We start from the raw sequence: 13,144 nt of genomic DNA on the forward strand, positions 1-13,144 counted from the left end.
CTTACTTGAAGCAGCTATTCCGTAATGTTAATCAGAAATGTCACTGTTTTTATAGAGAACGATCTATTTCGACGATGTTGAAAGATACTTCGTATTATTAAATTCAGAACGCAGTAAATAACTTCAATTAATGGCTTCGTAACTTTTGCCGAAATATGAAAATTACTCGCATTAGCCGATTATTTACACTACGCTTAACTTAAACTTAAATCAGACCATACACGCAATTTTCACCGCGGAATTTAACCTCGAATCGCGTCTAACGACCATTCCTACGAGATGGCTGGATCAGAAAGTTGGCGGAGGCTCTGTTACGAGACGTGGAAAATGAGAAAGCGAAACGTCGTGGAAGCCGAGTAAGGGAAAACAACGATGTTATATATGTGAGACGCGTATTGGAGACGGAAGGAGCAGCTCGGGGGAAGGATAATGGGCCGCAGGAGACGAACGCGGCACACGGTACAGAGGAAACACGGAGCGCGTAGGAAATAATATGAAATCCGAGGCTCTGGACCGCGATAGCTGAGAGAAATAAAAAGAACACGGAAGGGCGGTCGAGGTAAAGATGGCGGAAAATACTCGAGGACTGGCCAGATGACAAAGCACAAAAACGAACGAACGGGGAAATTGCGGAAAGGAAGAAAGTCACGGCGCTGCCGGATTGCAGAGGACGGATAATAAAGCGATGTGAGAAGGAGAAGACGAAGAAAATCGGTGTGTGTTGCCGACGAAACAGAGAATTAAGGGTGCCGACGACAAACGAACGACAAAGCCGCGGGAGGTACAGGCCCGCCGGAAGGAATGAAATATGAAAAACGCGCGCGTCGCTGAAGAGTATCGACTGACGCGCGGGAACTCGAGTGGTGGCGGTTTCCGACGCGTTACAGCGGACAAGATGGAATAGCTGAGCTGAAAGGTGAACGAAACCCGGATCTGGTGATATGAAAGGAAGAAAGCGGGAGGAGGTGTCGGATTGATCAGGAACGAGAACATAGAACTTGGAAATTAAAAGAAGAAAGAGAGTTCGTAGGTGATAGATGGAGAGGAGTTGAAGATATATGGTGTCTTTCGATGGTGGATAGAGTAATTGGAATACAGTTTATGTGTTTTCGTTTGCATTATGCCGAGGTGTTTTATAGATTGATTATTTTAGACGTCGTATGTGATAGGAATTGTATAATTAGTCCGCGTATAGATTAAAATTATAGAATAAAATGATGGTAATTGAAATTGGTTAAAGTTCTGTAATTATTACAATACATTATATATGCTATTTATATGTATTTATATAGGATGAAGCATTTAGAAGAGACTCCGGAATATCTCACGTATTTTTGGCGATCTAACGAAGCCCATCGGATCAATTTTGCTTCGTCTTAAGGGTCACATCGTCTGATGTCGATAGTTCGTTTCAACAATAAATTGCGTCTGGTAATAGTATCCAATGTGATAGATTTGCGAAATAAGACGTGCTTGCAGAAATCGATGTACATCGTGCGATTTAAATGGGCAATGTTGAAACGCGCGAGTTTCATGTTTTTAAATATCCGATTTTGAATGAAGAGTGGCGGGCATAACTCATATTAATCCGTAGCTACCGTTTCTTAGAAATGTTTCTGACATAAATTTATTGATCGAACCCTTTGTAAAACGTGAGTTATGGTGATCTGTGAGTAACATGCGATTATCGCTGCAGATAACGTGTCTGAACCTTGTCAAAAATGGGATAATCCCACTAAACTTTACTTAGAACACTTACGATAAATATAATATAACGTAGAAGAACTAACTGCCCATTAAAGGAATCAGAGCCATATGAGATAATTAGTTACAATTTTGTTTTTTTCTTACTGTAAAAAATTCTAGTATATTCTTCTAAGTTGCGAAAAGATTTAGCAATGAACGCAGTTAGAATTTAGTTAAATATAAAACTAAACGAATGATCTTTTTAGAGTATGGAACACGCGATTAATCTCGGACTGCTCAATTCATATCACGATAAGTCGATGTACAAATTAATTTCGTATGAAATGCTCGTCTGATTTTGTGTCGACACTACATTACATTTCAAATTCCGAAAATTTTCATTAAATTGGCCAATTAAAGTTTCTCTTTATATCGTGCAGTATAAATACAAGTATTCGGTAAATAAAGCATGAGAAGGTTCAAACGAGGAAACAAAAATATACTAGCACCGTAGAAACTAGCGAGCCAAAGGGGAAACAGATCGGATGAACGAATAAACCAAATAACGACGCCTTCCGTATCGACTTACACTTTTTTTTCATTTTCTCCTTTCCATCCATCCTTCCTTCCTCTTTTTCCTTCTTTCCCTCTCGTTCTTTGCGGCTGCTCGATCTTTCCTGTTTCTTCCTTTTCATTCCCTTCACGTTCGACAAACGAGGTTGAGGTGCATTAGTGGTGTCCAATTACAGGACTGCAATGCACCTTGGTTGAGACACGTTGTATCCTCGGAGACGCGAACGGCGCTGGGAAAAGAAAAAGCGAGGGACGCTGGAATTTTTTCGGAAAAAATGCTAAAGTTGAACGAAAGCGAGAACAGCCGTCGACGTAAGTTCTTGTGATAGGCCGTTGATGGATTTTAACTTTGGTCTTGTTTGCTTGCGGTTGTTGTTTTAGATGTTTGACGTAAAGGACAGAAGAGTATTGAGAGAAACAGACAAATTTGGAAGAAATGGGATTTTATCTGGTGTTTCACCAAATAAGAAGAATAAAAGTGTGTCATAGTTTCTCATCAATTCTATATGTGAAGTTAGTTATTTCCAGAAAAATGTAGTCTTTTATTATAATTGGAAGAGTTAAATTTTCTTTCATTATTTATAAATATTCTACCAAAATAATAAGTAATTCTATCGAATAAAAGACACTCCTATATATGTATATGTACGTACTTCATTTAAAAAAAGAATTCATTCGGAAACAGATGAATCCCATTACGAAAAACAGTCTCAATAAGAAAAGAGAGCGTGGTTTATCGAGAAAGGTCGAATACATTTCTACTGCGATCGTATCAAGAGAGAAAGATTTAATAAGAAGAAAATTTTGATATTTGAGAAATCTTTCAATCGTAACATTTTTAATCAGAATCTTAGTACTCGATCATGCGAATAATATTAATTTGAAGAAAGATCTACGTGAATTTTTGTTATATGAAACTTCTAAAGTGAAACTATGTGAACGAGGCAGTCTCGTCGCTTTTAGAATTGCTCCGTAGAGATAAACATTTCACTAAACATTTCGAACACGTTTCTAGTGCACTGTCTACTTAACAACTGAACAGAATTCAACGATGGCGTGCTTGTAAACCCAGCTGTGCCATTTCTACGAATAAAGAAATTCGTATTTCAGAATGTTGACGCGATCGTAAATTTTGGTCACTACCTTTTTTTATATTCTTTTTTATTACGGTATGAATTATTTCATTAAAATATATAATGTAAGAAACATTAGTAAGAATATGAGAATTTAAAAATCTAGAAATGTAGATGTTACTTGTACCTCGTTTTAGACTAACTAATCAATTCTTCCATTCAAGCTTGAAATTCTTCGAACGTGTTCAATATCGTGGAAAACAATTTAACACCAAGTAAAGTGGAAGTATGCTATACCTAATAAGCAATACTTTTTCTAATAAAACAAACGAAAAGGAAACGAAAACAAATACGTCTGCATTCCTCGTTTTAAATCGCGCTACAATCGTAGAAGAGTTTTCTTAGAATCGTTGGACGTGATACCGTTTCTACGACTGAACTCCCATCACGAGAAAAGCACTAAGCGAGTATGTCGAATAGCGAATATCCACGAGAGGAAATTCTTCTGTCATCGGGCACAAAGAGCGCACAAAGACGGAACAAATACGGAAACGAAGAAGTAGAACCGAATACCAAGGAAGAAGACTATCTATCGGCGTGTTTCGAGAAAATGTCTGCGTGTAACAAATAAGCAAGGTGCTCTTAAGCCGGATATCCCGTGTAATAGGGACGAACATCATGAAAGGAAATGAAAAATAACGAAAGCACTTATTCAGTTACGTCGAAGAAGCGGTACAAATAAATTCACTTTATTCGAACTAAATTACATGCAGATTTAGGTAGAAGGTGGAGATAGGTTGATGGCTCGTAAAGGATACGCGATCTGAAGTAAATGAATTATGAAAAGAAACGTGGAGATTGCAGAGGGTCGCGCAGGTGGAAGAAATTACCGCGGTAACTGTGTTCGCGATCGAGATGAAACGAGCTGAGTGGATTTTTTCTCTTTTGCCTATTTATCACACGAATTACTCGTAGAAAATTTGGATAGAATTTTCTTTGCATGTATAAGACACTTTAATCGAATTTGATTACTTTTTTTCGTGGCAAATAATTTTATTATGCCAGTATTTTATTTAGAATATTAATGTATGGAGATGTTATGATATTAGGTTGTCCCAAGAGTTTCTTTCGTTCTCTAAGGAATTAATAGATGGACATTTTTTGTTTTATATCATTTTATTGAATTATATACAGTATGAAACGAAAGAAACTTTTGCGACAACATAATACGATAATTTTAGATTCGCATTTATTTCGAGATGAATTTGGAGAGTTTGAAAAGGTTTTTAAATCGAATAAAATTCGGTAAAAAGCTCGATACTGCTATTTGTTATTAATTAGTCGAAGATAGAAGATTCTACTCGACTCGATAATTTTTTCAGATGTCAAATAATTTTATTGTATTTCATTTATATATGATATACAGTTATATGAAAATGTTATGATGTAATAATTTTAGACTTGTTTCGTTAAATGTGTAAAGCCTTCGAAGGAATGTTTTACTTTAACAAAATTGGATGAAATTTATTGTGAATTACACGGAAATTACAGGTCCTTCCCAAATTATTAAAGTATCGTGCAAAACGTCATTATTAAAGAAACTGCTACGATATTAGTGGACTATAAACTAAACGAGGGGATAAAAATTTAACCCGAAGCAGAGACCATTTGTGTACTTTCTCTTAGATGAGCGTCTTCGTCTCATATTGCATCATCAAACTCCATTTTTCCAGTACATTTAGCCGTCGAGTTTATCCTCTGAAGGTTTCAAAAGCCGCGTACATATTTTCCGCCTTTGGATATGCTCTTTGCAGTTAAAGTTTGTCTTGCACTGGAACGAGCTGCAGAATGGAAGTACAGAGGCTCATGCTCGACACGATAGGAATCGGAAGATCTTACGCATCTTGCATGCTCTTTTCGCATAAATGTGTATTTAAAACATCAATTACTATGGATGAATCAGTCATACGTAAATTAATTTGTATATAAAACTTGTTTGCCTTAATATTTTATTTAGAAGTTTTCCTCGAATCTTTTCCTTAATTTGCCCTCGACGAGAGAATATTCCTTTTTCAAATAATTCACTACTGAAATATGTTCTGATTTTATCAATTTTAGTATTAACATGTTGCGCGCGATCGAGTTGCAGATACGGATAATTTCAGTTCGTATTTTACAAGAGGTATCAAGGGTCTGGCACAGAATATCAAGTTATAGTCACAGAACGTGGTACACGTCAGTAGAGTGTGGTAGAAAGTATAGGATATTCGCTAGGTTATACACTCTCGAGGACCATATAGACCCAGGAAGTACCTTTGAATGATTTTGAATGGTTTGATATCGCTGTATGCTCCTATCCATTCAAATTATTATTCAAGTACGGTTTCTATTAATTCTTTATAATAACAGTCAGTTTCTATCTGCAGTTTGATCTCGATCTAAATCTCTTTATTTCGTTTCGTAAATTTAACGTGTTTAAGTAACGACTCTTATATTGTATCTTCACTAATTAATTAATTCGAAATAAGCATCTTCCATTTACGAAGAAAAGAACCAAGAACGAAAAAAGATGAATTTACAAGAATCTTCTATCACACAACGAAGATCATCTACTTGCAAGTCACTGGTATAAGGATCATCTCTCAATTCTTTCAACAGTGTTAACAATGCCTCGTTTATTCCATCACTCATCATTACACCCTTGCAAATTGGACGCTCTGAAATCCCAGCGAAGGAAAATTAGCAGAATCACAGTGGGCTAAACGAGAACTTCTCTTATCACGTTCACGTGAAAGGTTTGTAAATGTTTCCAAGGAAATTTTCGTGGAAATTTGCGAGGACAACAATTGGACCGTTTCTAATCTAGCCGGAAGTGAAGGCGAGGCCACAGGAAGGATACAGGCGAACGGATACGCGAAATGCGTCACGTGTTTCACGACCAAATTGGCGAAGAAAAATGGAAGGATAATTATTGTTATCGTCGCCGTGTCACGGCCTCCTTCTTCGCCCCTTCCTGTCCCAGTATCACGTTCGCCCACTGTGACCATCTTTTTAAAAAACCGCTGCCAGAGAACGCGCCGTTTGCCAAGACAATGGCTGCCACCTATGAATTCAAATTACTGTCTACAGGCGGCTAGAATTTTTAATTAAAAAGCAACGCGGCCGGCTACGAACTGTCCGCTACCCGATGGCCGGGGTTAACGAGCATGAAATAACGAGTGTGACGTCGTGTGAAAAGTGAAGATGCCACCCATCCCTTTTACCCTTTTGGATTCTACGTTTCATGATCTACCGCTTTTTACCTTTCTCCTTTTCTTATTTCTTTTTCTTGATTTGATCGCGTCGTATTATTAGAGAAATTTAGTTCTAAACGTCATCTTCGTGAAATGATTTTGTCACATATGATCCACTCGAACCTTCTCCGAGTATTATCAAAAGCAGACATTACTTTCCCAGTTTGTTCTTAAATAATGTCAGTCGTGATCACTGATAGTTCTACATTCTTCCACAATCATTTCCAAGCGTTCATTTATCCATGTCGCGTAAGTTTTATGTTCCTCTTGCAAGACATAAACTTTATCCAGAATTCGATTACGATGCACTCCGAAGAAATTTCCTTTTGTGTGAATAAATCAATCTTCTCTTCTCTTAGCTCGTTCTTTCAACACGAAATTTCTTTGTTCGCCTGCCCAGCATTTCCAACCGGAAATTATATTACATTTTGTTCCCATTACTCGTTGTTTTAGCATCGAATATATCCTCAAACGCGCGCGACAGTGATACATCATTAAAACGCGTTCTCTGAGGACATGATTTTACAGTTGGGAACAACAATGAGTGAACAGATAGCGGAAATAAAATATCCAAATTAGCGGATAAAAAGATTTTGTATTTGTATTTTATATCTTTAATCCTATCCTTGAAAATATGAATTTGTATAAAAATTTGTATAAAAATACGCTGATAATAAATAATATTCAAGTATATAACACTAGTACTAATTTCATTAAACCTGATTAATACCTGTTTCTACTACTTGTCCCTTTATTTTTCTCCTCGACTGTATATTTTTCTTCAACGTTTCTCATACTCGTTTTGTCTTCGTTTCCCGTTTCACGATTGCGTTTCAGCCATTAAAGCAGTCGTTTTTCCGCCAGATACGGTCCACATTAGCAAAAGCAGTCGTTCAAAGGACACGACTCATCAGAGAGCGGAACAATCGTAGCAAAAATCTTGATGAATAACGAGAAACCAAATGGACGACCTGATTAACTCGAGTTAACTGCTTGATGCGAGATTCCTCGACGAAATTTCCGTGAAACTTGAGAGCACACCGCGACACGCGAGCTTCTCTTCGAGGGGTTTCGAGGGATCAGGAAATGAGTTGAAGTTTTGAGAGTTCTTGGCACGTGTTGTGAATATCCCGTTCTATCCCGATGACTGTAACATTGCGTTCGAGTTGTCGAATTCTGAAGAATATTTGTAGGATATCCTTTGCGAGTTGGTTTAGTTTAGGGTGATTTTTATGTTATTCTTGTTTCTTTGTTTTATTAGTATATGAGCAACATGCTGATGTTATAACTGTTATTTATGTCATATTTTTGCTATAAATGCGTCGAGAAGTTTATATTATGATGTATATAATGAAATTGAGAAACATGGAGACTTGGAAATGAGCTACAGCTCTGAAAAGAAAAGGTCGTGGACGGCCCAAACTTGAAAAATAGCCAAAAGTATTAAATATTTTCTTAGCTGCGATAACTCAGGTTTAAGAGAACAAACCACCCTTCAACGTGAAAGTTTGTTCCTAAATTTGTACTTTCCATTTCAATACGAGTAGGACAGCTCATGTATTCTACTCCACGAACTTTTGTCGAATTGTTAATTCATACATTGCCGAATAAATTTTGTATATCCTGCCTATAACACTGGAGTCGTAATACGCATACACGTGCAATATATATAGTCTATCAACTTGATTGTGAACACACTAAATATTATTCCTTCTGATGTTAAAGTTTGGAAAAACGAACTAAAAGACGTAGCATGGAAAAAGTCTCTGAATAAACGCGCACTTTGATATATATCGTTCCATTAAATCGTAATTATAGAGGATAAGTCATAAATAGGTAATAAACGTGGGTCAAAGGTAGAACGAAGATTAAACGAGAACGCTATCAGCATTGGCACTTTAATCTCGCGTAATTTAGAACGAAGGCGACCGAGATGATTTCCTGTGCCGGGCGGTCATCGATTGAAAAGGCGACAACGTTTGCGAATTATCGAAATTGCCTGATGCAACCGGAACGACTAACTCGCGTGCAGGAACTTTTTGAAATCGATTCCACTAGCGGTGGAATACGAACGTTACGCGCTGATTCGTCGTTTCGCGGTGGTTAGTTTGTTCCGGTTTGAGAGTTATCGAAATCGATCGAATCGTGTTCCGCGTCGATTTTCAAAGAGTATCGCGTGCGCGTAAATTTGGAAGAAATTTGAAACCGCTTCACTAATATAAACTTGTTATTATAAATCACTCATTTTACCTTCCAAGTTTAAAGTGAAGTTCTTTTAACTATTTCGTAGTTTGCAAGGAGCAACAATTGTTGGCTAACGCTATTCTTAATATTATTTTTATGAAATGAAAATATATTAGATGTCCATTTTACATCAGGTATCCACTCAAAATTAGAATACTTGAATTGAAAAAAGATTTCTTTTACTGTATGGCGTACTATGTTCTCTATTTCTATTGTATTCTTTTATGAAATGAGAGTAAATTTTGTCTGTTAATATAGGAGATAAGTAGAAGTCAATGGAAATGCTAGAAGATCGCATTATGCATGGAATTATGCCCAACCGAGCTCTGCAGCATAGACGACATCGCGTAATCTACGTAGAATGAACTTGATCTTTCAATTAATACCGTAGAATACAATAGAGAATTATTCGATGGATCGATCGAAATTCCTCCTAGTACTATTCTGTATACGATACACCTCCCGAAACATAGAATTTCATTGATTTTTACATAATTAAACAGATTTCACTTGACTAATCCGTTTATTATTTGATTAATTTATACAATCGAAAAACAATACGCACAATACGAATTTTATTTTTATGGAATATTTAGAATTAATTTATATGTAAAGTGATTTTAAATAAATAATTTTAATTGTTTGATATATGGAGACATTTTCAATTTACACTTTTGTTGGTTAAACTTCTTGTTTAAATATCGAGCAGCGACGGGAAATATGTTAAATTAACGTATAATTATTCGTATATTTCTTATTTGAACGTTGGATGGCAATGGTAAATATGGAAAATATGGGCACAAAATATATTTTAACAAATGTGTCGTCCACTGTGTTATCAATGGAGTTATTTTCATAAAAAAGACACGTATTTATAATACGATATAAATATATACAAATACATATACCAAATACATATACTGGACTCTTCCATAAAAATGTGTTTTTTTAAGAGCTTAGTTTAAAACAATGGAACTTGTCACCAGACTAATTTTGTAAAAGAAAAATGGAAAACTTAAAAGAAGAATGGCAAACATTGATTAATTACTAATAAATAACTACTTATTTTTACTCAAAGTACAAAAGGAACCGTATTATTGTCTATGATCTAACTTATTACTTTCAGTTTATTAGCGTTTAATTGTTTTACCAAATAGCCGAACAGATGTTCAAATAGAATCGTGAAACATAGATTATTTTTACAACTTATCTTTAAATCGTTATTACTTTCTACTAACGTTCTCCTTTTTCTTTTAACACATTAATAATTCTCTTTGCCGTGTCCAGGCTCTTTTAATAGAGCGTCTAATAAGCTTTACTGCGGATTTCAATTTAATTAAAACAGAGACGCTTAAGACGCGTTCACATCGTGTATATTATTAATCTCGGACCAAAGCGAAGCAGCTCGACGGAAAAGTTTTATCGTTTGAGTCTTCTAGCAGTTTCACAGCTTTACGCTGATTTATGTCCTACCACTTTCAGACTAAAGGGAAAAAATTTATTTTAACACTGCCACACTATTTGTTCTATATTTATTATCATAATTTTTGGCCTGGAAAATCATAAAATATGTTTGCTTAATGCTGTTATTATCTATCGAATGTAGCGACTTTTATTTAAAACATTTAATTCGTGGAAGAAAATTTTCTATTAATAAATTATTCCTGATCACGTTTGTGCACAAATCTAAGCATTGGATTGTCCAAAAAGTGTCTTTCTTTTACAGATACGTCTTTTACAACGATGCATCTTTATACAAACATGAAACCTAATCTATCGAACGTTGTGAACTTTATTTTGATAGAACAAAATGGATCATATGTAATTCGATAAAATAATATAAAACGGGAAGTGTTGTTCATTCATTATTTCCTTATAAAACAAAAGAAACTTTTCGGATGACCTAATATATACATCAATGACGCAAATATAAAACTTGCAAAAAAACTCTATTCACGTTCTCAATTAACAAACTCCAATTCTCAATTTCTCTCGTGGTCCATTTTATTTTCCGAAACGGAAATAAAAGCTCACAACGTAATACAATGTTCAATCGAAAGTCTCTATAACACTAACGAGTTTTCTGTTCATTCCTAATCCTCGCAACGCAAATTGTAACTCCTTAGACCCTATGTTTACTGATTATTAAAATAATAAGATATATCATGGATTTTTTTAATACTATATTTTTATAATACAATGTCCTAATTAATTGATACTAATAAAATTTGCTCGCTACAACATAGAAAATATTACGTTTAAAAATAGTTATGAATGCTTTATTTTCTGCTACGATAAATCATACACCAGAAGCGGCAGGCATATAATCCCAAAACTAGTCAATGAGTTACATTCTCACGTAACTCTTGTAACTACTATAATAGAGTATCCAACAAACTTCTCCAATACCGACATAATAATCGGAAAAATGTACCACGCAAAGTATGACTTCAACGAGAGCGTAAAATCAGATCAGAATGTATAAACTGTGATTATAAATCTATGTGAGAGTACGTCGACCTCAATGTAGCTCGTGATACAATGAATTAGCAACCATCTGAAGATGTTCCCATTTCATTCAAAGTTCAAAACCAGGCTATGCAGTAATAATTTATGACAGTATACTATGATACTGGATATTAAATAATGTGCAATATCGTACGTATCTTCTAATATAAGATATTCATTAAAATAAAATTCGTTGAGTTTCCCCCAGCTCTAGAGTAATAAGTAGATGTCCTAATATCCATAATCAGCAGTGTAGTTACGCTGACAATGAGCGATAAAGTATAGTACTTACTTCCTTTGCCTTTGTGCCATTTCCTTAATCAAATTGTGGTGGCACTCGACAAGCAAATACCATCCCTCGACACTAACGGCAGCGCAGTGGTTAGCGCCTTAGGTTACGAACGAGTTCAAATCCCAGCGACCAAAGTCCGATTTTTCTTCATGCATCAAAAACGGAAGAAAATCAGCGGTACTCCATCAGCGATATCTACAGCCAGCAACTACAATTATCACGGTCAACAGCTACACCTCAAAATTTACGACAGCTTCTCGTATCGTATACGTACCAAGTCTTTTCAGGTAGATATCCATTCGAGAGTAAAACTATCGCGAATTTACTCTCGAAAGTATCTCTCGCTAACGGACGACTGTCCGTACCACTGTCTGGAGAAAAATATTCGGCGGATCGGGTTGTCGGACCGGGATTCGAATCCGAATCTTCCGCTTGTTAGACGGATGCTTCCCAATTAAACCATCCATCCAGGTCGTCGGCGAGTATCTCCTCCCAAATTCTTAAGACTCGTAATGGCTGACGCCGCCAACTTGGATAGTGACGTGGGTAGTCGTTATCTAATGTCCACTAACGAGAAAAATAATCTCGAAGGCAACTCGCGATAGCAGCTTTACCTTCAAATAGACAGGTGCCTTATCATTCGAAGTTCCTCGTTCCAAGTCCGATGTCACCGAGTCCGGCTGCGCCAAAGTCAGAGGTACGGTGTTCACCAAAATCGGACCGTGTCGCGATACGATATGGTCCGCGAGGCTGCCTGAACGTTCATGAATGAGCGTGTCTGCTTATCGGGGCGATGATTCATTGCGGTTATCTCGGCGTGCAGCAGTTCCAGAGCAAGCGAGTGAGAGAGTGAGTGAGAGAGAGAGAGAGAGAGAGAGAGAGAGAGAGAAATGGGGTAACAGACCAACGGTGCAAGGAAAATGGGGTGCTCGTTCGCGAAGTAGAGCGGAGAAGCTCGCTTCGGTGTCAGAGTCGGGTTAACCGAATTCAAAATTATTACGGTCTGCTTTAACTCCCACTCTCTCTCTTTCTCTTTTCCTTTCTCTTTCTCTATGAACGTATCCACCCTGTGCTCGTACCATCAAACAGAGATGCCAGAGCGACGAGGAAACGAAGACAGGCCGACGAAGACGGGGTAACTTCGAGATGGAAATGGTGCAAAAGGCGAGAAGATAGGCAGGACGAAACGTATGTGCAAAGTTTATTATGATCCAGCAGCGTGTTTCGTGGTGCCAATTACAAACTCGATGTTGGAACGAGAAAGTTCTCAAGATGCGATGGAAGAGAAGGCGGGGAGGGGAACGAAAGATCGAAGATGCGGGAGCGTAGATTTGTGGTGGAATGATAATTGAAGGCAGTGGCTGATGCTTTTCTGGTGACTGAAAATTAATCCTAGGATATAGTTTGCGTGGGAATGTAAATATTATGAAGCATGACGTTGTGCGGTTAGGGTCGTAATGGGCTGTTTTGTGAAG

The 13,144-nt window shown here is 36.8% G+C and overlaps 1 long non-coding RNA gene across 1 annotated transcript; it reads right to left on the reverse strand.

Annotated features, from left to right (window-relative positions):
• Positions 1–1,960: 1,960 nt before the first annotated feature.
• Positions 1,961–12,423, reverse strand: LOC125384862. The gene is made up of 3 exons (XR_007223680.1): positions 11,944–12,423; positions 11,670–11,877; positions 1,961–2,489 (listed from the first exon to the last, which is right to left on the reverse strand). It is a non-coding gene; the product is annotated as an uncharacterized LOC125384862 (long non-coding RNA).
• Positions 12,424–13,144: the final 721 nt, after the last annotated feature.

Source organism: Bombus terrestris, chromosome 4 (assembly GCF_910591885.1).
Source record: "Bombus terrestris chromosome 4, iyBomTerr1.2, whole genome shotgun sequence".
NCBI lineage: Eukaryota > Metazoa > Arthropoda > Insecta > Hymenoptera > Apidae > Bombus > Bombus terrestris.